Source organism: Leptonotus elevatus, chromosome 11, assembly GCF_054856555.1.
Source record: "Leptonotus elevatus isolate MCC_2025b chromosome 11, RoL_Lele_1.0, whole genome shotgun sequence".
Lineage (NCBI taxonomy): Eukaryota > Metazoa > Chordata > Actinopteri > Syngnathiformes > Syngnathidae > Leptonotus > Leptonotus elevatus.
The window spans coordinates 3614558-3633479 of NC_141249.1; the positions used below are offsets into that span (position 1 = coordinate 3614558).

General features: G+C 40.2%; 1 protein-coding gene and 26 non-coding genes across 27 annotated transcripts in view; 1 reads left to right on the forward strand and 26 right to left on the reverse strand.

Moving 5' to 3' along the window:
• The window catches only part of LOC147165207 (ephrin type-B receptor 1-like), a 298813-nt gene that overhangs the window by 103380 nt on the left and 176511 nt on the right, over positions 1-18922 (forward strand). The window lies entirely within an intron of this gene.
• trnat-cgu (transfer RNA threonine (anticodon CGU)) lies at positions 198-270 on the reverse strand. The gene has a single exon. It is a non-coding gene; the product is annotated as a tRNA-Thr (tRNA).
• Positions 460-532, reverse strand: trnat-agu (transfer RNA threonine (anticodon AGU)). The gene has a single exon. It is a non-coding gene; the product is annotated as a tRNA-Thr (tRNA).
• On the reverse strand, positions 984-1056 carry trnat-ugu (transfer RNA threonine (anticodon UGU)). Its single transcript has one exon. It is a non-coding gene; the product is annotated as a tRNA-Thr (tRNA).
• trnat-agu (transfer RNA threonine (anticodon AGU)) lies at positions 1246-1318 on the reverse strand. Its single transcript has one exon. It is a non-coding gene; the product is annotated as a tRNA-Thr (tRNA).
• trnat-ugu (transfer RNA threonine (anticodon UGU)) lies at positions 1508-1580 on the reverse strand. The gene has a single exon. It is a non-coding gene; the product is annotated as a tRNA-Thr (tRNA).
• Positions 1768-1840, reverse strand: trnat-cgu (transfer RNA threonine (anticodon CGU)). Its single transcript has one exon. It is a non-coding gene; the product is annotated as a tRNA-Thr (tRNA).
• Positions 2030-2102, reverse strand: trnat-agu (transfer RNA threonine (anticodon AGU)). The gene has a single exon. It is a non-coding gene; the product is annotated as a tRNA-Thr (tRNA).
• On the reverse strand, positions 2292-2364 carry trnat-agu (transfer RNA threonine (anticodon AGU)). The gene has a single exon. It is a non-coding gene; the product is annotated as a tRNA-Thr (tRNA).
• trnat-cgu (transfer RNA threonine (anticodon CGU)) lies at positions 3596-3668 on the reverse strand. Its single transcript has one exon. It is a non-coding gene; the product is annotated as a tRNA-Thr (tRNA).
• trnat-agu (transfer RNA threonine (anticodon AGU)) lies at positions 4642-4714 on the reverse strand. The gene has a single exon. It is a non-coding gene; the product is annotated as a tRNA-Thr (tRNA).
• On the reverse strand, positions 4904-4976 carry trnat-ugu (transfer RNA threonine (anticodon UGU)). Its single transcript has one exon. It is a non-coding gene; the product is annotated as a tRNA-Thr (tRNA).
• Positions 5164-5236, reverse strand: trnat-cgu (transfer RNA threonine (anticodon CGU)). The gene has a single exon. It is a non-coding gene; the product is annotated as a tRNA-Thr (tRNA).
• Positions 5688-5760, reverse strand: trnat-agu (transfer RNA threonine (anticodon AGU)). The gene has a single exon. It is a non-coding gene; the product is annotated as a tRNA-Thr (tRNA).
• trnat-cgu (transfer RNA threonine (anticodon CGU)) lies at positions 7514-7586 on the reverse strand. Its single transcript has one exon. It is a non-coding gene; the product is annotated as a tRNA-Thr (tRNA).
• trnat-agu (transfer RNA threonine (anticodon AGU)) lies at positions 8300-8372 on the reverse strand. Its single transcript has one exon. It is a non-coding gene; the product is annotated as a tRNA-Thr (tRNA).
• On the reverse strand, positions 8563-8635 carry trnat-cgu (transfer RNA threonine (anticodon CGU)). The gene has a single exon. It is a non-coding gene; the product is annotated as a tRNA-Thr (tRNA).
• trnat-cgu (transfer RNA threonine (anticodon CGU)) lies at positions 10915-10987 on the reverse strand. Its single transcript has one exon. It is a non-coding gene; the product is annotated as a tRNA-Thr (tRNA).
• On the reverse strand, positions 12223-12295 carry trnat-ugu (transfer RNA threonine (anticodon UGU)). Its single transcript has one exon. It is a non-coding gene; the product is annotated as a tRNA-Thr (tRNA).
• Positions 12483-12555, reverse strand: trnat-cgu (transfer RNA threonine (anticodon CGU)). The gene has a single exon. It is a non-coding gene; the product is annotated as a tRNA-Thr (tRNA).
• Positions 13007-13079, reverse strand: trnat-agu (transfer RNA threonine (anticodon AGU)). Its single transcript has one exon. It is a non-coding gene; the product is annotated as a tRNA-Thr (tRNA).
• On the reverse strand, positions 14833-14905 carry trnat-cgu (transfer RNA threonine (anticodon CGU)). The gene has a single exon. It is a non-coding gene; the product is annotated as a tRNA-Thr (tRNA).
• Positions 15619-15691, reverse strand: trnat-agu (transfer RNA threonine (anticodon AGU)). The gene has a single exon. It is a non-coding gene; the product is annotated as a tRNA-Thr (tRNA).
• On the reverse strand, positions 15882-15954 carry trnat-cgu (transfer RNA threonine (anticodon CGU)). The gene has a single exon. It is a non-coding gene; the product is annotated as a tRNA-Thr (tRNA).
• trnat-ugu (transfer RNA threonine (anticodon UGU)) lies at positions 17192-17264 on the reverse strand. The gene has a single exon. It is a non-coding gene; the product is annotated as a tRNA-Thr (tRNA).
• On the reverse strand, positions 17452-17524 carry trnap-cgg (transfer RNA proline (anticodon CGG)). Its single transcript has one exon. It is a non-coding gene; the product is annotated as a tRNA-Pro (tRNA).
• Positions 17976-18048, reverse strand: trnat-ugu (transfer RNA threonine (anticodon UGU)). Its single transcript has one exon. It is a non-coding gene; the product is annotated as a tRNA-Thr (tRNA).

Below are 18922 nucleotides of genomic sequence, written 5' to 3' on the forward strand. Positions count from 1 at the left end.
CTACAAGGCCTTAAGTTTATAGCAACATGACTTACAAAAAGCAAATGAATCTGGTTCTGGCTAAACTAAGGTTCTTTGACAGTAACTATCAGAGTAGTAAGGGCGAATATTAACTCCCAGAGACCCTAAATACAGACATGACAATGCAGTACTACAAAATATGCAAAGTTTATTTGGTGAGTCAATGATTTCCTAAAAGGCCCAAATGAGAATTGAACTCACGACCCCTGGTTTACGAGACCAGTACTCTAACCACTGAGCTATGAAGCCTTTCGGTCGAGGTAACATGACTTTAAAAAAGCAAATTAACCGGATTCTTGCTGAATAGCAGATTTAATTCACAGTAACTATCAGGGTCGTGGGGAAAAATATCAACCCCGTGAAACCCTAAATGGAGGCATGACAATGCAGAGCAATGAATTATCTGCACTACATTGGTTTAGGTAAGTAATCACTGAAAGGCCCAGGTGAGAATTGAATTCACGACCCCTGGTTTACTAGACCAGTGCTCTAACCACTGAGCTACAAGGCCTTATAGTGTTGGCAGCATTACTTTAAAACAGCAAATTAACTTGGTTCTGGCTGAATGGTGAATTCCATTGACAGTAAAATTCAGAGTCGTGAGGAGGAATATTGGCTCCCAGACACCCTAAATACAGACATGACAATGACGTACTACAAAAAATGCAAAGATTATTTGGTGAGTCAATGATTCCCTAACAGGCCCCAGTTAGAATTGAACTCACGACCCATGGTTTACTAGACCAGTGATCTAACCACTGAGCTACAAAGCCTTATGGTATCGGCAACATTACTTTAAAACAGGAAATTAACTTGGTTCTGGCTGAATGGTATATTCCATTGATTGTAAAATTCAGAGTAGTGAGGAGGAATATTGGCTCCCAGAGACCCTAATTACAGACATGACAATGCAGTACTACAAAATATGCAAAGTTTATTTGGTGAGTCAATGATTTCCTAAAAGTTCCCAGTGAAAATTGAACTCACGACCTCTGGTTTACAAGACCAGTACTCTAACCACTGAGCTATGAAGGCTTTCAGTGTAGGTAACATGACTTTAAAAAAGCAAATTAACCGGATTCTTGCTGAATAGCAGATTTAATTCACAGTAACTATCAGGGTCGTGGGGAAAAAAATCACCCTTGTGAAACCCTAAATGGAGGCATGACAAAGCAGAGCAATGAATTATCTGCACTATATTGGTTTAGGTAAGTAATCACTGAAAGGCCCAGGTGAGAATTGAATTCACGACCCCTGGTTTACTAGACCAGTGCTCTAACCACTGAGCTACAAGGCCTTATAGTGATGGCAACATTACTTTAAAACAGCAAATTAACTTGGTTCTGGCTGAATGGTGACTTCCATTGATTGTAAAATTCAGAGGAGTGAGGAGGAATATTGGCTCCCAGAAACCCTAAATACAGACATGACAATGACGTACTACAAAATATGCAAAGATTATTTGGTGAGTCAAAAATTCCCTAAAAGGCCCCAGTGAGACTTGAACTCACGACCCCTGGTTTACAAGACCAGTGCTCTATCCACTGAGCTACAAGGACTTAAGTTTATAGTAACATGACTTACAAAAAGCAAATGAATCTGGTTCTGGCTAAACTAAGGTTCTTTGACAGTAACTATCAGAGTAGTAAGGGCGAATATTAACTCCCAGAGACCCTAAATGCAGACATGACAATGCAGTACTACAAAATATGCAAAGTTTATTTGGTGAGTCAATGATTTCCTAAAAGGCCCCAGTGAGAATTGAACTCACGACCCCTGGTTTACGAGACCAGTACTCTAACCACTGAGCTATGAAGCCTTTCGGTGTAGGTAACATGACTTTAAAAAAGCAAATTAACCGGATTCTTGCTGAATAGCAGATTTAATTCACAGTAACTATCAGGGTTGTGAGGAAAAATATCACCCCCGTGAAACCCTAAATGCAGGCATGACAATGCAGAGCAATGAATTACCTGCACTATATTGGTTTCGGTAAGTAATCACTGAAAGGCCCAGGTGAGAATTGAACTCACGACCCCTGGTTTACTAGACCAGTGCTCTAACCACTGAGCTACAAGGCCATATAGTTTTCGCAACATTACTTTAAAACAGCAAATTAACTTGGTTCTGGCTGAATGGTGAATTCCATTGACAGTAAAATTCAAAGGAGTGAGGAGGAATATTGGCTCCCAGAGACCCTAAATACAGACATGACAATGCAGTACTACAAAATATGCAAAGATTATTTGGTGAGTCAATGATTCCCTAACAGGCCCCAGTGAGAATTGAACTCACGACCCCTGGTTTACTAGACCAGTGCTCTAACCACTGAGCTACAAAGCCTTATGGTATTGGCAACATTACTTTAAAACAGCAAATTAACTTGGTTCTGGCTGAATGGTGACTTCCATTGATTGTAAAATTCAGAGGAGTGAGGAGGAATATTGGCTCCCAGAGACCCTAAATACAGACATGACAATGACGTACTACAAAATATGCAAAGATTATTTGGTGAGTCAAAAATTCCCTGAAAGGCCCCAGTGAGATTTGAACTCACGACCCCTGGTTTACAAGAACAGTGCTCTAAACACTGAGATACGAGGCCTAAAGTTTATAGCAACATGACTTACAAAAAGCAAATGAATCTGGTTCTGGCTAAACTACGGTTATTTGACAGTAACGATCAGAGTAGTGAGGAGGAATATTATCTCCCAGAGACCCTAAATACAGACATGACAATGCAGTACTACAAAATATGCAAAGAATATTTGGTGAGTCAATGATTCCCTAACAGGCCCAAGTGAGTATTGAACTCACTACCCCTGGTTTACTAGACTAGCGCTCTAACCACTGAGCTCCAAGGCTTTATGGTATTGGCACCATGACTTTAAAACAGAAAATTAACCTGGTTCTGGCTGAATGGTGAATTCCATTGACAGTAAAATTCAGAGTAGTGAGGAGGAATATTGGCTCCCAGAGACCCTAAATACAGACATGACAATGACGTACTACAAAATATGCAAAGATTATTTGGTGAGTCAAAAATTCCCTAAAAGGCCCCAGTGAGATTTGAACTCACGACCCCTGGTTTACAAGAACAGTGCTCTAACCACTGAGATACGAGGCCTAAAGTTTATAGCAACATGACTTACAAAAAGCAAATGAATCTGGTTCTGGCTAAACTACGGTTCTTTGACAGTAACGATCAGAGTAGTGAGGAGGAATATTAACTCCCAGAGACCCTAAATACAGACATGACAATGCAGTACTACAAAATATGCAAAGATTATTTGGTGAGTCAATGATTCCCTCACAGGCCCCAGTGAGAATTTAACTCACGACCCCTGGTTTACAAGACCAGTGCGCTAACAACTGAGCTACGAGGCCTTAAGTTTATAGTAACATGACTTACAAAAAGCAAATGAATCTGGTTCTGGCTAAACTAAGGTTCTTTGACAGTAACTATCAGAGTAGTAAGGGCGAATATTAACTCCCAGAGACCCTAAATACAGACATGACAATGCAGTACTACAAAATGTGCAAAGAATATTTGGTGAGTCAATGATTCCCTAACAGGCCCCAGTGAGTATTGAACTCACGACCCCTGGTTTACGAGACCAGTACTCTAACCACTGAGCTATGAAGCCTTTCGGTTGAGGTAATATGACTTTAAAAAAGCAAATTAACCTGATTCTTGCTGAATAGCAGATTTAATTCACAGTAACTATCAGGGTCGTGAGGAAAAATATCACCCCCGTGAAACCCTAAATGCAGGCATGACAATGGAGAGCAATGAATTATCTACACTATATTGGTTTCGGTAAGTAATCAATGAAAGACCCAGGTGAGAATTGAACTCACAACCCCTTGTTTACTAGACCAGTGCTCTAACCACTGAGCTACAAGGCCTTATAGTGTTCGCAACATTACTTTAAAACAGCAAATTAACTTGGTTATGGCTGAATGGTGAATTCCATTGACAGTAAAATTCAAAGGAGTGAGGAGGAATATTGGCTCCAAGAGACCCTAAATACAGACATGACAATGCAATACTTCAAAATATGCAAAGATTATTTGGTGAGTCAATGATTCCCTAACAGGCCCCAGTGAGAATTGAACTCACGACCCCTGGTTTACTAGACCAGCTCTAACCACTGAGCTACAAAGCCTTACGGTATTGGCAACATTACTTTAAAACAGCAAATTAACTTGGTTCTGGCTGAATGGGGAATTCCATTGACAGTAAAATTCAAAGGGGTGAGGAGGAATATTGGCTCCCAGCGACCCTAAATACAGACATGACAATGCAGTACTACAAAATATGCAAAGATTATTTGAAGAGTCAATGATTCCCTAACAGGCCCCAGTTAGAATTGAACTCACGACCCCTGGTTTACTAGACCAGTTATCTAACCATTGAGCTACAAAGCCTTATGGTATCGGCAACATTACTTTAAAACAGCAAATTAACTTGGTTCTTGCTGAATGGTGAATTCCATTGATTGTAAAATTCAGAGCAGTGAGGAGGAATATTGGCTCCCAGAGACCCTAAATACAGACATGACAATGACGTACTACAAAATATGCAAAGATTATTTGGTGAGTCAATGATACCCTAACAGGCCCCAGTGAGAATTTAACTCACGACCCCTGGTTTACTAGACCAGTGCTCTAACCACTGAGCTACAAAGCCTTATGTTATCGGCAACATTACTTTAAAACAGCAAATTAACTTGGTTCTGGCTGAATGGTGAATTGCATTGATTGTAAAATTCAGAGGAGTGAGGAGGAATATTGGCTCCCAGAGACCCTAAATACAGACATGACAATGACGTACTACAAAATATGCAAAGATTATTTGGTGAGTCAAAAATTCCCTAAAAAGCCCCAGTGAGAATTGAACTCACGACCCCTGGTTTACAAGACCAGTGCTCTAACCACTGAGCTACGAGGCCTTAAGTTTATAGCAACATGACTTACAAAAAGCAAATGAATCTGCTTCTGGCTAAACTAAGGTTCTTTGACAGTAACTATCAGAGTAGTGAGGAGGAATATTAACTCCCAGAGACCCTAAATACAGACATGACAATGCAGTACTACAAAATATGCAAAGAATATTTGGTGAGTCAATGATTCCCTAACAGGCCCCAGTGAGTATTGAACTCACGACCCCTGGTTTACGAGACTAGTGCTCTAACCACTGAGCTATAAGGCCTTATGGTATTGGCACCATGACTTTAAAACAGCAAATTAACTTGGTTCTGGCTGAATGGTGAATTCCATTGATTGTAAAATTCAGAGTAGTGAGGAGGAATATTGGCTCCCAGAGACCCTAAATACAGACATGACAATGCAGTACTACAAAATATGCAAAGATTATTTGGTGAGTCAAAAATTCCATGAAATGCCCCAGTGAGAATTGAACTCACGACCCCTGGTTTACTAGACTAGTGCTCTAATCACTGAGCTCCATGGCCTTATGGTATTGGCACCATGACTTTAAAACAGAAAATTAAACTGGTTCTGGCTGAATGGTGAATTCCATTGACAGTAAAATTCAGAGTAGTGAGGAGGAATATTGGCTCCCAGAGACCCTAAATACAGACATGACAATGCAGTACTACAAAATATGCAAAGATTATTTGGTGAGTCAATGATTCCCTAACAGGCCCCAGTGAGAATTGAACTCACGACCCCTGGTTTACTAGACCAGTGCTCTAACCACTGAGCTACAAAGCCTTATGGTATTGGCAACATTACTTTAAAACAGCAAATTAACTTGGTTCTGGCTGAATGGTGACTTCCATTGATTGTAAAATTCAGAGGAGTGAGGAGGAATATTGGCTCCCAGAGACCCTAAATACAGACATGACAATGACGTACTACAAAATATGCAAAGATTATTTGGTGAGTCAAAAATTCCCTGAAAGGCCCCAGTGAGATTTGAACTCACGACCCCTGGTTTACAAGAACAGTGCTCTAAACACTGAGATACGAGGCCTAAAGTTTATAGCAACATGACTTACAAAAAGCAAATGAATCTGGTTCTGGCTAAACTACGGTTCTTTGACAGTAACGATCAGAGTAGTGAGGAGGAATATTATCTCCCAGAGACCCTAAATACAGACATGACAATGCAGTACTACAAAATATGCAAAGAATATTTGGTGAGTCAATGATTCCCTAACAGGCCCAAGTGAGTATTGAACTCACTACCCCTGGTTTACTAGACTAGCGCTCTAACCACTGAGCTCCAAGGCTTTATGGTATTGGCACCATGACTTTAAAACAGAAAATTAACCTGGTTCTGGCTGAATGGTGAATTCCATTGACAGTAAAATTCAGAGTAGTGAGGAGGAATATTGGCTCCCAGAGACCCTAAATACAGACATGACAATGACGTACTACAAAATATGCAAAGATTATTTGGTGAGTCAAAAATTCCCTAAAAGGCCCCAGTGAGATTTGAACTCACGACCCCTGGTTTACAAGAACAGTGCTCTAACCACTGAGATACGAGGCCTAAAGTTTATAGCAACATGACTTACAAAAAGCAAATGAATCTGGTTCTGGCTAAACTACGGTTCTTTGACAGTAACGATCAGAGTAGTGAGGAGGAATATTAACTCCCAGAGACCCTAAATACAGACATGACAATGCAGTACTACAAAATATGCAAAGAATATTTGGTGAGTCAATGATTCCCTAACAGGCCCAAGTGAGTATTGAACTCACTACCCCTGGTTTACTAGACTAGCGCTCTAACCACTGAGCTCCAAGGCTTTATGGTATTGGCACCATGACTTTAAAACAGAAAATTAACCTGGTTCTGGCTGAATGGTGAATTCCATTGACAGTAAAATTCAGAGTAGTGAGGAGGAATATTGGCTCCCAGAGACCCTAAATACAGACATGACAATGACGTACTACAAAATATGCAAAGATTATTTGGTGAGTCAAAAATTCCCTAAAAGGCCCCAGTGAGATTTGAACTCACGACCCCTGGTTTACAAGAACAGTGCTCTAACCACTGAGATACGAGGCCTAAAGTTTATAGCAACATGACTTACAAAAAGCAAATGAATCTGGTTCTGGCTAAACTACGGTTCTTTGACAGTAACGATCAGAGTAGTGAGGAGGAATATTAACTCCCAGAGACCCTAAATACAGACATGACAATGCAGTACTACAAAATATGCAAAGATTATTTGGTGAGTCAATGATTCCCTCACAGGCCCCAGTGAGAATTTAACTCACGACCCCTGGTTTACAAGACCAGTGCGCTAACAACTGAGCTACGAGGCCTTAAGTTTATAGTAACATGACTTACAAAAAGCAAATGAATCTGGTTCTGGCTAAACTAAGGTTCTTTGACAGTAACTATCAGAGTAGTAAGGGCGAATATTAACTCCCAGAGACCCTAAATACAGACATGACAATGCAGTACTACAAAATATGCAAAGTTTATTTGGTGAGTCAATGATTTCCTAAAAGGCCACAGTGAGAATTGAACTCACGACCCCTGGTTTACGAGACCAGTACTCTAACCACTGAGCTATGAAGCCTTTCGGTTGAGGTAATATGACTTTAAAAAAGCAAATTAACCTGATTCTTGCTGAATAGCAGATTTAATTCACAGTAACTATCAGGGTCGTGGAGAAAAATATCACCCCCGTGAAACCCTAAATGCAGGCATGACTATGCAGAGGAATGAATTATCTGCACTATATTGGTTTAGGTAAGTAATCACTGAAAGGCCCAGGTGAGAATTGAACTCACAACCCCTGGTTTACTAGACCTGTGCGCTAACCACTGAGCTACAAAGCCTTATGGTATCGGCAACATTACTTTAAAACAGCAAATTAACTTGGTTCTGGCTGAATGGTGAATTCCATTGATTGTAAAATTCAGAGTAGTGAGGAGGAATATTGGCTCCCAGAGACCCTAAATACAGATATGACAATGCAGTACTACAAAATATGCAAAGATTATTTGGTGAGTCAATAATTCCCTAACAGGCCCCAGTGAGAATTGATCTCACTACCCCTGGTTTAATAGACAAGTGCTCTAACCACTGAGCTACAAGGACTTGTGGTATTGGTACCATGACTTTAAAACAGAAATTTAACCTGGTTCTGTCTGAATGTTGAATTCCATTGACAGTAAAATTCAGAGTAGTGAGGAGGAATATTGGCTCCCAGAGACCCTAAATACAGACATGACAATGACGTACTAAAAAATATGCAAAGATTATTTGGTGAGTCAATGATTCCCTAACAGGCCCCAGTGAGAATTGAACTCACGACCCCTGGTTTACTAGACCAGTGCTCTAACCACTGAGCTACAAAGCCTTATGGTATTGGAACCATGACTTTAAAACAGAAAATTAACCTGGTTCTGGCTGAATGGTGAATTCATGTTGACAGTAAAATTCAGAGTAGTGAGGAGGAATATTGGCTCACAGAGACCCTAAATACAGACATGACAATGACGTACTAAAAAATATGCAAAGATTATTTGGTGAGTCAATGATTTCCTAAAAGGCCCCAGTGAGAATTGAACTCACGACCCCTGGTTTACGAGACCAGTACTCTAACCACTGAGCTATGAAGCCTTTCGGTGTAGCTAAAATGACTTTAAAAAAGCAAATTAACCGGATTCTTGCTGAATAGCAGATTTAATTCACAGTAACTATCAGGGTCGTGAGGAAAAATATCACCCCCGTGAAACCCTAAATGCAGGCATGACAATGCAGAGCAATGAATTATCTACACTATATTGGTTTCGGTAAGTAATCAATGAAAGGCCCAGGTGAGAATTGAACTCACAACCCCTTGTTTACTAGACCAGTGCTCTAACCACTGAGCTACAAGGCATTATAGTGTTTGCAACATTACTTTAAAACAGCAAATTAACTTGGTTATGGCTGAATGGTGAATTCCATTGACAGTAAAATTCAAAGGAGTGAGGAGGAATATTGGCTCCAAGAGACCCTAAATACAGACATGACAATGCAATACTTCAAAATATGCAAAGATTATTTGGTGAGTCAATGATTCCCTAACAGGCCCCAGTGAGAATTGAACTCACGACCCCTGGTTTACTAGAACAGTGCTCTAACCACTGAGCTACAAAGCCTTACGGTATTGGCAACATTACTTTAAAACAGCAAATTAACTTGGTTCTGGCTGAATGGTGAATTCCATTGACAGTAAAATTCAAAGGGGTGAGGAGGAATATTGGCTCCCAGCGACCCTAAATACAGACATGACAATGCAGTACTACAAAATATGCAAAGATTATTTGATGAGTCAATGATTCCCTAACAGGCCCCAGTTAGAATTGAACTCACTACCCCTGGTTTACTAGACCAGTTATCTAACCATTGAGCTACAAAGCCTTATGGTATCGGCAACATTACTTTAAAACAGCAAATTAACTTGGTTCTTGCTGAATGGTGAATTCCATTGATTGTAAAATTCAGAGCAGTGAGGAGGAATATTGGCTCCCAGAGACCCTAAATACAGACATGACAATGACGTACTACAAAATATGCAAAGATTATTTGGTGAGTCAATGATACCCTAACAGGCCCCAGTGAGAATTTAACTCACGACCCCTGGTTTACTAGACCAGTGCTCTAACCACTGAGCTACAAAGCCTTATGTTATCGGCAACATTACTTTAAAACAGCAAATTAACTTGGTTCTGGCTGAATGGTGAATTGCATTGATTGTAAAATTCAGAGGAGTGAGGAGGAATATTGGCTCCCAGAGACCCTAAATACAGACATGACAATGACGTACTACAAAATATGCAAAGATTATTTGGTGAGTCAAAAATTCCCTGAAAGGCCCCAGTGAGATTTGAACTCACGACCCCTGGTTTACAAGAACAGTGCTCTAAACACTGAGATACGAGGCCTAAAGTTTATAGCAACATGACTTACAAAAAGCAAATGAATCTGGTTCTGGCTAAACTACGGTTATTTGACAGTAACGATCAGAGTAGTGAGGAGGAATATTATCTCCCAGAGACCCTAAATACAGACATGACAATGCAGTACTACAAAATATGCAAAGAATATTTGGTGAGTCAATGATTCCCTAACAGGCCCAAGTGAGTATTGAACTCACTACCCCTGGTTTACTAGACTAGCGCTCTAACCACTGAGCTCCAAGGCTTTATGGTATTGGCACCATGACTTTAAAACAGAAAATTAACCTGGTTCTGGCTGAATGGTGAATTCCATTGACAGTAAAATTCAGAGTAGTGAGGAGGAATATTGGCTCCCAGAGACCCTAAATACAGACATGACAATGACGTACTACAAAATATGCAAAGATTATTTGGTGAGTCAAAAATTCCCTAAAAGGCCCCAGTGAGATTTGAACTCACGACCCCTGGTTTACAAGAACAGTGCTCTAACCACTGAGATACGAGGCCTAAAGTTTATAGCAACATGACTTACAAAAAGCAAATGAATCTGGTTCTGGCTAAACTACGGTTCTTTGACAGTAACGATCAGAGTAGTGAGGAGGAATATTAACTCCCAGAGACCCTAAATACAGACATGACAATGCAGTACTACAAAATATGCAAAGATTATTTGGTGAGTCAATGATTCCCTCACAGGCCCCAGTGAGAATTTAACTCACGACCCCTGGTTTACAAGACCAGTGCGCTAACAACTGAGCTACGAGGCCTTAAGTTTATAGTAACATGACTTACAAAAAGCAAATGAATCTGGTTCTGGCTAAACTAAGGTTCTTTGACAGTAACTATCAGAGTAGTAAGGGCGAATATTAACTCCCAGAGACCCTAAATACAGACATGACAATGCAGTACTACAAAATATGCAAAGTTTATTTGGTGAGTCAATGATTTCCTAAAAGGCCCCAGTGAGAATTGAACTCACGACCCCTGGTTTACGAGACCAGTACTCTAACCACTGAGCTATGAAGCCTTTCGGTTGAGGTAATATGACTTTAAAAAAGCAAATTAACCTGATTCTTGCTGAATAGCAGATTTAATTCACAGTAACTATCAGGGTCGTGAGGAAAAATATCACCCCCGTGAAACCCTAAATGCAGGCATGACAATGGAGAGCAATGAATTATCTACACTATATTGGTTTCGGTAAGTAATCAATGAAAGACCCAGGTGAGAATTGAACTCACAACCCCTTGTTTACTAGACCAGTGCTCTAACCACTGAGCTACAAGGCCTTATAGTGTTCGCAACATTACTTTAAAACAGCAAATTAACTTGGTTATGGCTGAATGGTGAATTCCATTGACAGTAAAATTCAAAGGAGTGAGGAGGAATATTGGCTCCAAGAGACCCTAAATACAGACATGACAATGCAATACTTCAAAATATGCAAAGATTATTTGGTGAGTCAATGATTCCCTAACAGGCCCCAGTGAGAATTGAACTCACGACCCCTGGTTTACTAGACCAGCTCTAACCACTGAGCTACAAAGCCTTACGGTATTGGCAACATTACTTTAAAACAGCAAATTAACTTGGTTCTGGCTGAATGGGGAATTCCATTGACAGTAAAATTCAAAGGGGTGAGGAGGAATATTGGCTCCCAGCGACCCTAAATACAGACATGACAATGCAGTACTACAAAATATGCAAAGATTATTTGAAGAGTCAATGATTCCCTAACAGGCCCCAGTTAGAATTGAACTCACGACCCCTGGTTTACTAGACCAGTTATCTAACCATTGAGCTACAAAGCCTTATGGTATCGGCAACATTACTTTAAAACAGCAAATTAACTTGGTTCTTGCTGAATGGTGAATTCCATTGATTGTAAAATTCAGAGCAGTGAGGAGGAATATTGGCTCCCAGAGACCCTAAATACAGACATGACAATGACGTACTACAAAATATGCAAAGATTATTTGGTGAGTCAATGATACCCTAACAGGCCCCAGTGAGAATTTAACTCACGACCCCTGGTTTACTAGACCAGTGCTCTAACCACTGAGCTACAAAGCCTTATGTTATCGGCAACATTACTTTAAAACAGCAAATTAACTTGGTTCTGGCTGAATGGTGAATTGCATTGATTGTAAAATTCAGAGGAGTGAGGAGGAATATTGGCTCCCAGAGACCCTAAATACAGACATGACAATGACGTACTACAAAATATGCAAAGATTATTTGGTGAGTCAAAAATTCCCTAAAAAGCCCCAGTGAGAATTGAACTCACGACCCCTGGTTTACAAGACCAGTGCTCTAACCACTGAGCTACGAGGCCTTAAGTTTATAGCAACATGACTTACAAAAAGCAAATGAATCTGCTTCTGGCTAAACTAAGGTTCTTTGACAGTAACTATCAGAGTAGTGAGGAGGAATATTAACTCCCAGAGACCCTAAATACAGACATGACAATGCAGTACTACAAAATATGCAAAGAATATTTGGTGAGTCAATGATTCCCTAACAGGCCCCAGTGAGTATTGAACTCACGACCCCTGGTTTACGAGACTAGTGCTCTAACCACTGAGCTATAAGGCCTTATGGTATTGGCACCATGACTTTAAAACAGCAAATTAACTTGGTTCTGGCTGAATGGTGAATTCCATTGATTGTAAAATTCAGAGTAGTGAGGAGGAATATTGGCTCCCAGAGACCCTAAATACAGACATGACAATGCAGTACTACAAAATATGCAAAGATTATTTGGTGAGTCAAAAATTCCATGAAATGCCCCAGTGAGAATTGAACTCACGACCCCTGGTTTACTAGACTAGTGCTCTAATCACTGAGCTCCATGGCCTTATGGTATTGGCACCATGACTTTAAAACAGAAAATTAAACTGGTTCTGGCTGAATGGTGAATTCCATTGACAGTAAAATTCAGAGTAGTGAGGAGGAATATTGGCTCCCAGAGACCCTAAATACAGACATGACAATGCAGTACTACAAAATATGCAAAGATTATTTGGTGAGTCAATGATTCCCTAACAGGCCCCAGTGAGAATTGAACTCACGACCCCTGGTTTACTAGACCAGTGCTCTAACCACTGAGCTACAAAGCCTTATGGTATTGGCAACATTACTTTAAAACAGCAAATTAACTTGGTTCTGGCTGAATGGTGACTTCCATTGATTGTAAAATTCAGAGGAGTGAGGAGGAATATTGGCTCCCAGAGACCCTAAATACAGACATGACAATGACGTACTACAAAATATGCAAAGATTATTTGGTGAGTCAAAAATTCCCTGAAAGGCCCCAGTGAGATTTGAACTCACGACCCCTGGTTTACAAGAACAGTGCTCTAAACACTGAGATACGAGGCCTAAAGTTTATAGCAACATGACTTACAAAAAGCAAATGAATCTGGTTCTGGCTAAACTACGGTTCTTTGACAGTAACGATCAGAGTAGTGAGGAGGAATATTATCTCCCAGAGACCCTAAATACAGACATGACAATGCAGTACTACAAAATATGCAAAGAATATTTGGTGAGTCAATGATTCCCTAACAGGCCCAAGTGAGTATTGAACTCACTACCCCTGGTTTACTAGACTAGCGCTCTAACCACTGAGCTCCAAGGCTTTATGGTATTGGCACCATGACTTTAAAACAGAAAATTAACCTGGTTCTGGCTGAATGGTGAATTCCATTGACAGTAAAATTCAGAGTAGTGAGGAGGAATATTGGCTCCCAGAGACCCTAAATACAGACATGACAATGACGTACTACAAAATATGCAAAGATTATTTGGTGAGTCAAAAATTCCCTAAAAGGCCCCAGTGAGATTTGAACTCACGACCCCTGGTTTACAAGAACAGTGCTCTAACCACTGAGATACGAGGCCTAAAGTTTATAGCAACATGACTTACAAAAAGCAAATGAATCTGGTTCTGGCTAAACTACGGTTCTTTGACAGTAACGATCAGAGTAGTGAGGAGGAATATTAACTCCCAGAGACCCTAAATACAGACATGACAATGCAGTACTACAAAATATGCAAAGAATATTTGGTGAGTCAATGATTCCCTAACAGGCCCAAGTGAGTATTGAACTCACTACCCCTGGTTTACTAGACTAGCGCTCTAACCACTGAGCTCCAAGGCTTTATGGTATTGGCACCATGACTTTAAAACAGAAAATTAACCTGGTTCTGGCTGAATGGTGAATTCCATTGACAGTAAAATTCAGAGTAGTGAGGAGGAATATTGGCTCCCAGAGACCCTAAATACAGACATGACAATGACGTACTACAAAATATGCAAAGATTATTTGGTGAGTCAAAAATTCCCTAAAAGGCCCCAGTGAGATTTGAACTCACGACCCCTGGTTTACAAGAACAGTGCTCTAACCACTGAGATACGAGGCCTAAAGTTTATAGCAACATGACTTACAAAAAGCAAATGAATCTGGTTCTGGCTAAACTACGGTTCTTTGACAGTAACGATCAGAGTAGTGAGGAGGAATATTAACTCCCAGAGACCCTAAATACAGACATGACAATGCAGTACTACAAAATATGCAAAGATTATTTGGTGAGTCAATGATTCCCTCACAGGCCCCAGTGAGAATTTAACTCACGACCCCTGGTTTACAAGACCAGTGCGCTAACAACTGAGCTACGAGGCCTTAAGTTTATAGTAACATGACTTACAAAAAGCAAATGAATCTGGTTCTGGCTAAACTAAGGTTCTTTGACAGTAACTATCAGAGTAGTAAGGGCGAATATTAACTCCCAGAGACCCTAAATACAGACATGACAATGCAGTACTACAAAATATGCAAAGTTTATTTGGTGAGTCAATGATTTCCTAAAAGGCCACAGTGAGAATTGAACTCACGACCCCTGGTTTACGAGACCAGTACTCTAACCACTGAGCTATGAAGCCTTTCGGTTGAGGTAATATGACTTTAAAAAAGCAAATTAACCTGATTCTTGCTGAATAGCAGATTTAATTCACAGTAACTATCAGGGTCGTGGAGAAAAATATCACCCCCGTGAAACCCTAAATGCAGGCATGACTATGCAGAGGAATGAATTATCTGCACTATATTGGTTTAGGTAAGTAATCACTGAAAGGCCCAGGTGAGAATTGAACTCACAACCCCTGGTTTACTAGACCTGTGCGCTAACCACTGAGCTACAAAGCCTTATGGTATCGGCAACATTACTTTAAAACAGCAAATTAACTTGGTTCTGGCTGAATGGTGAATTCCATTGATTGTAAAATTCAGAGTAGTGAGGAGGAATATTGGCTCCCAGAGACCCTAAATACAGATATGACAATGCAGTACTACAAAATATGCAAAGATTATTTGGTGAGTCAATAATTCCCTAACAGGCCCCAGTGAGAATTGATCTCACTACCCCTGGTTTAATAGACAAGTGCTCTAACCACTGAGCTACAAGGACTTGTGGTATTGGTACCATGACTTTAAAACAGAAATTTAACCTGGTTCTGTCTGAATGTTGAATTCCATTGACAGTAAAATTCAGAGTAGTGAGGAGGAATATTGGCTCCCAGAGACCCTAAATACAGACATGACAATGACGTACTAAAAAATATGCAAAGATTATTTGGTGAGTCAATGATTCCCTAACAGGCCCCAGTGAGAATTGAACTCACGACCCCTGGTTTACTAGACCAGTGCTCTAACCACTGAGCTACAAAGCCTTATGGTATTGGAACCATGACTTTAAAACAGAAAATTAACCTGGTTCTGGCTGAATGGTGAATTCATGTTGACAGTAAAATTCAGAGTAGTGAGGAGGAATATTGGCTCACAGAGACCCTAAATACAGACATGACAATGACGTACTAAAAAATATGCAAAGATTATTTGGTGAGTCAATGATTTCCTAAAAGGCCCCAGTGAGAATTGAACTCACGACCCCTGGTTTACGAGACCAGTACTCTAACCACTGAGCTATGAAGCCTTTCGGTGTAGCTAAAATGACTTTAAAAAAGCAAATTAACCGGATTCTTGCTGAATAGCAGATTTAATTCACAGTAACTATCAGGGTCGTGAGGAAAAATATCACCCCCGTGAAACCCTAAATGCAGGCATGACAATGCAGAGCAATGAATTATCTACACTATATTGGTTTCGGTAAGTAATCAATGAAAGGCCCAGGTGAGAATTGAACTCACAACCCCTTGTTTACTAGACCAGTGCTCTAACCACTGAGCTACAAGGCCTTATAGTGTTTGCAACATTACTTTAAAACAGCAAATTAACTTGGTTATGGCTGAATGGTGAATTCCATTGACAGTAAAATTCAAAGGAGTGAGGAGGAATATTGGCTCCAAGAGACCCTAAATACAGACATGACAATGCAATACTTCAAAATATGCAAAGATTATTTGGTGAGTCAATGATTCCCTAACAGGCCCCAGTGAGAATTGAACTCACGACCCCTGGTTTACTAGAACAGTGCTCTAACCACTGAGCTACAAAGCCTTACGGTATTGGCAACATTACTTTAAAACAGCAAATTAACTTGGTTCTGGCTGAATGGTGAATTCCATTGACAGTAAAATTCAAAGGGGTGAGGAGGAATATTGGCTCCCAGCGACCCTAAATACAGACATGACAATGCAGTACTACAAAATATGCAAAGATTATTTGATGAGTCAATGATTCCCTAACAGGCCCCAGTTAGAATTGAACTCACTACCCCTGGTTTACTAGACCAGTTATCTAACCATTGAGCTACAAAGCCTTATGGTATCGGCAACATTACTTTAAAACAGCAAATTAACTTGGTTCTTGCTGAATGGTGAATTCCATTGATTGTAAAATTCAGAGCAGTGAGGAGGAATATTGGCTCCCAGAGACCCTAAATACAGACATGACAATGACGTACTACAAAATATGCAAAGATTATTTGGTGAGTCAATGATACCCTAACAGGCCCCAGTGAGAATTTAACTCACGACCCCTGGTTTACTAGACCAGTGCTCTAACCACTGAGCTACAAAGCCTTATGTTATCGGCAACATTACTTTAAAACAGCAAATTAACTTGGTTCTGGCTGAATGGTGAATTGCATTGATTGTAAAATTCAGAGGAGTGAGGAGGAATATTGGCTCCCAGAGACCCTAAATACAGACATGACAATGACGTACTACAAAATATGCAAAGATTATTTGGTGAGTCAAAAATTCCCTAAAAAGCCCCAGTGAGAATTAAACTCACGACCCCTGGTTTACAAGACCAGTGCTCTAACCACTGAGCTACGAGGCCTTAAGTTTATAGCAACATGACTTACAAAAAGCAAATGAATCTGCTTCTGGCTAAACTAAGGTTCTTTGACAGTAACTATCAGAGTAGTGAGGAGGAATATTAACTCCCAGAGACCCTAAATACAGACATGACAATGCAGTACTACAAAATATGCAAAGAATATTTGGTGAGTCAATGATTCCCTAACAGGCCCCAGTGAGTATTGAACTCACGACCCCTGGTTTCCGAGACTAGTGCTCTAACCACTGAGCTATAAGGCCTTATGGTATTGGCACCATGACTTTAAAACAGCAAATTAACTTGGTTCTGGCTGAATGGTGAATTCCATTGATTGTAAAATTCAGAGTAGTGAGGAGGAATATTGAATCCCAGAGACCCTAAATACAGACATGACAATGCAGTACTACAAAATATGCAAAGATTATTTGGTGAGTCAAAAATTCCATGAAATGCCCCAGTGAGAATTGAACTCAAGACCCCTGGTTTACTAGACTAGTGCTCTAATCACTGAGCTCCATGGCCTTATGGTATTGGCACCATGACTTTAAAACAGAAAATTAAACTGGTTCTGGCTGAATGGTGAATTCCATTGACAGTAAAATTCAGAGTAGTGAGGAGGAATATTGGCTCCCAGAGACCCTAAATACAGACATGACAATGACGTACTACAAAATATGCAAAGATTATTTGGTGAGTCTATGATTCCCTCACAGGCCCCAGTGAGAATTGAACTCGCGACCCCTGGTTTACAAGACCAGTACTCTAACCACTGAGCTATGAAGCCTTTCGGTCGAGGTAACATGACTTTAAAAAAGCAAATTAACCGGATTCTTGCTGAATAGCAGATTTAATTCACAGTAACTATCAGGGTCGTGGGGAAAAATATCACCCCCGTGAAACCCTAAATGGAGGCATGACAATTCAGAGCAATGAATTATCTGCACTATATTGGTTTAGGTAAGTAATCACTGAAAGGCCCAGGTGAGAATTGAACTCACGACCCCTGGTTTCTAGACCAGTGCTCTAACCACTGAGCTACAAGGCCTTATAGTGTTGGCAACATTACTTTAAAACAGCAAATTAACTTGGTTCTGGCTGAATGGTGAATTCCATTGACAGTAAAATTCAAAGGAGTGAGGAGGAATATCGGCTCCCAGCGACCCTAAATACAGACATGACAATGCAGTACTACAAAATATGCAAAGATTATTTGGTGAGTCAATGATTCCCTAACAGGCCCCAGTTAGAATTCAACTCACGACCCCTGGTTTACTAGACCAGTGATCTAACCACTGAGCTACAAAGCCTTATGGTATCGGCAACATTACTTTAAAACAGCAAATTAACTTGGTTCTGGCTGAATGGTGAATTCCATTGATTGTAAAATTCAGAGCAGTGAGGAGGAATATTGGCTCCCAGAGACCCTAAATACAGACATGACAATGCAGTACTACAAAATATGCAAAGATTATTTGGTGAGTCAATGATACCCTAACAGGCCCCAGTGAGAATTTAACTCACGACCCCTGGTTTACTAGACCAGTGCTCTAACCACTGAGCTACAAAGCCTTATGTTATCGGCAACATTACTTTAAAACAGCAAATTAACTTGGTTCTGGCTGAATGGTGAATTCCATTTATTGTAAAATTCAGAGGAG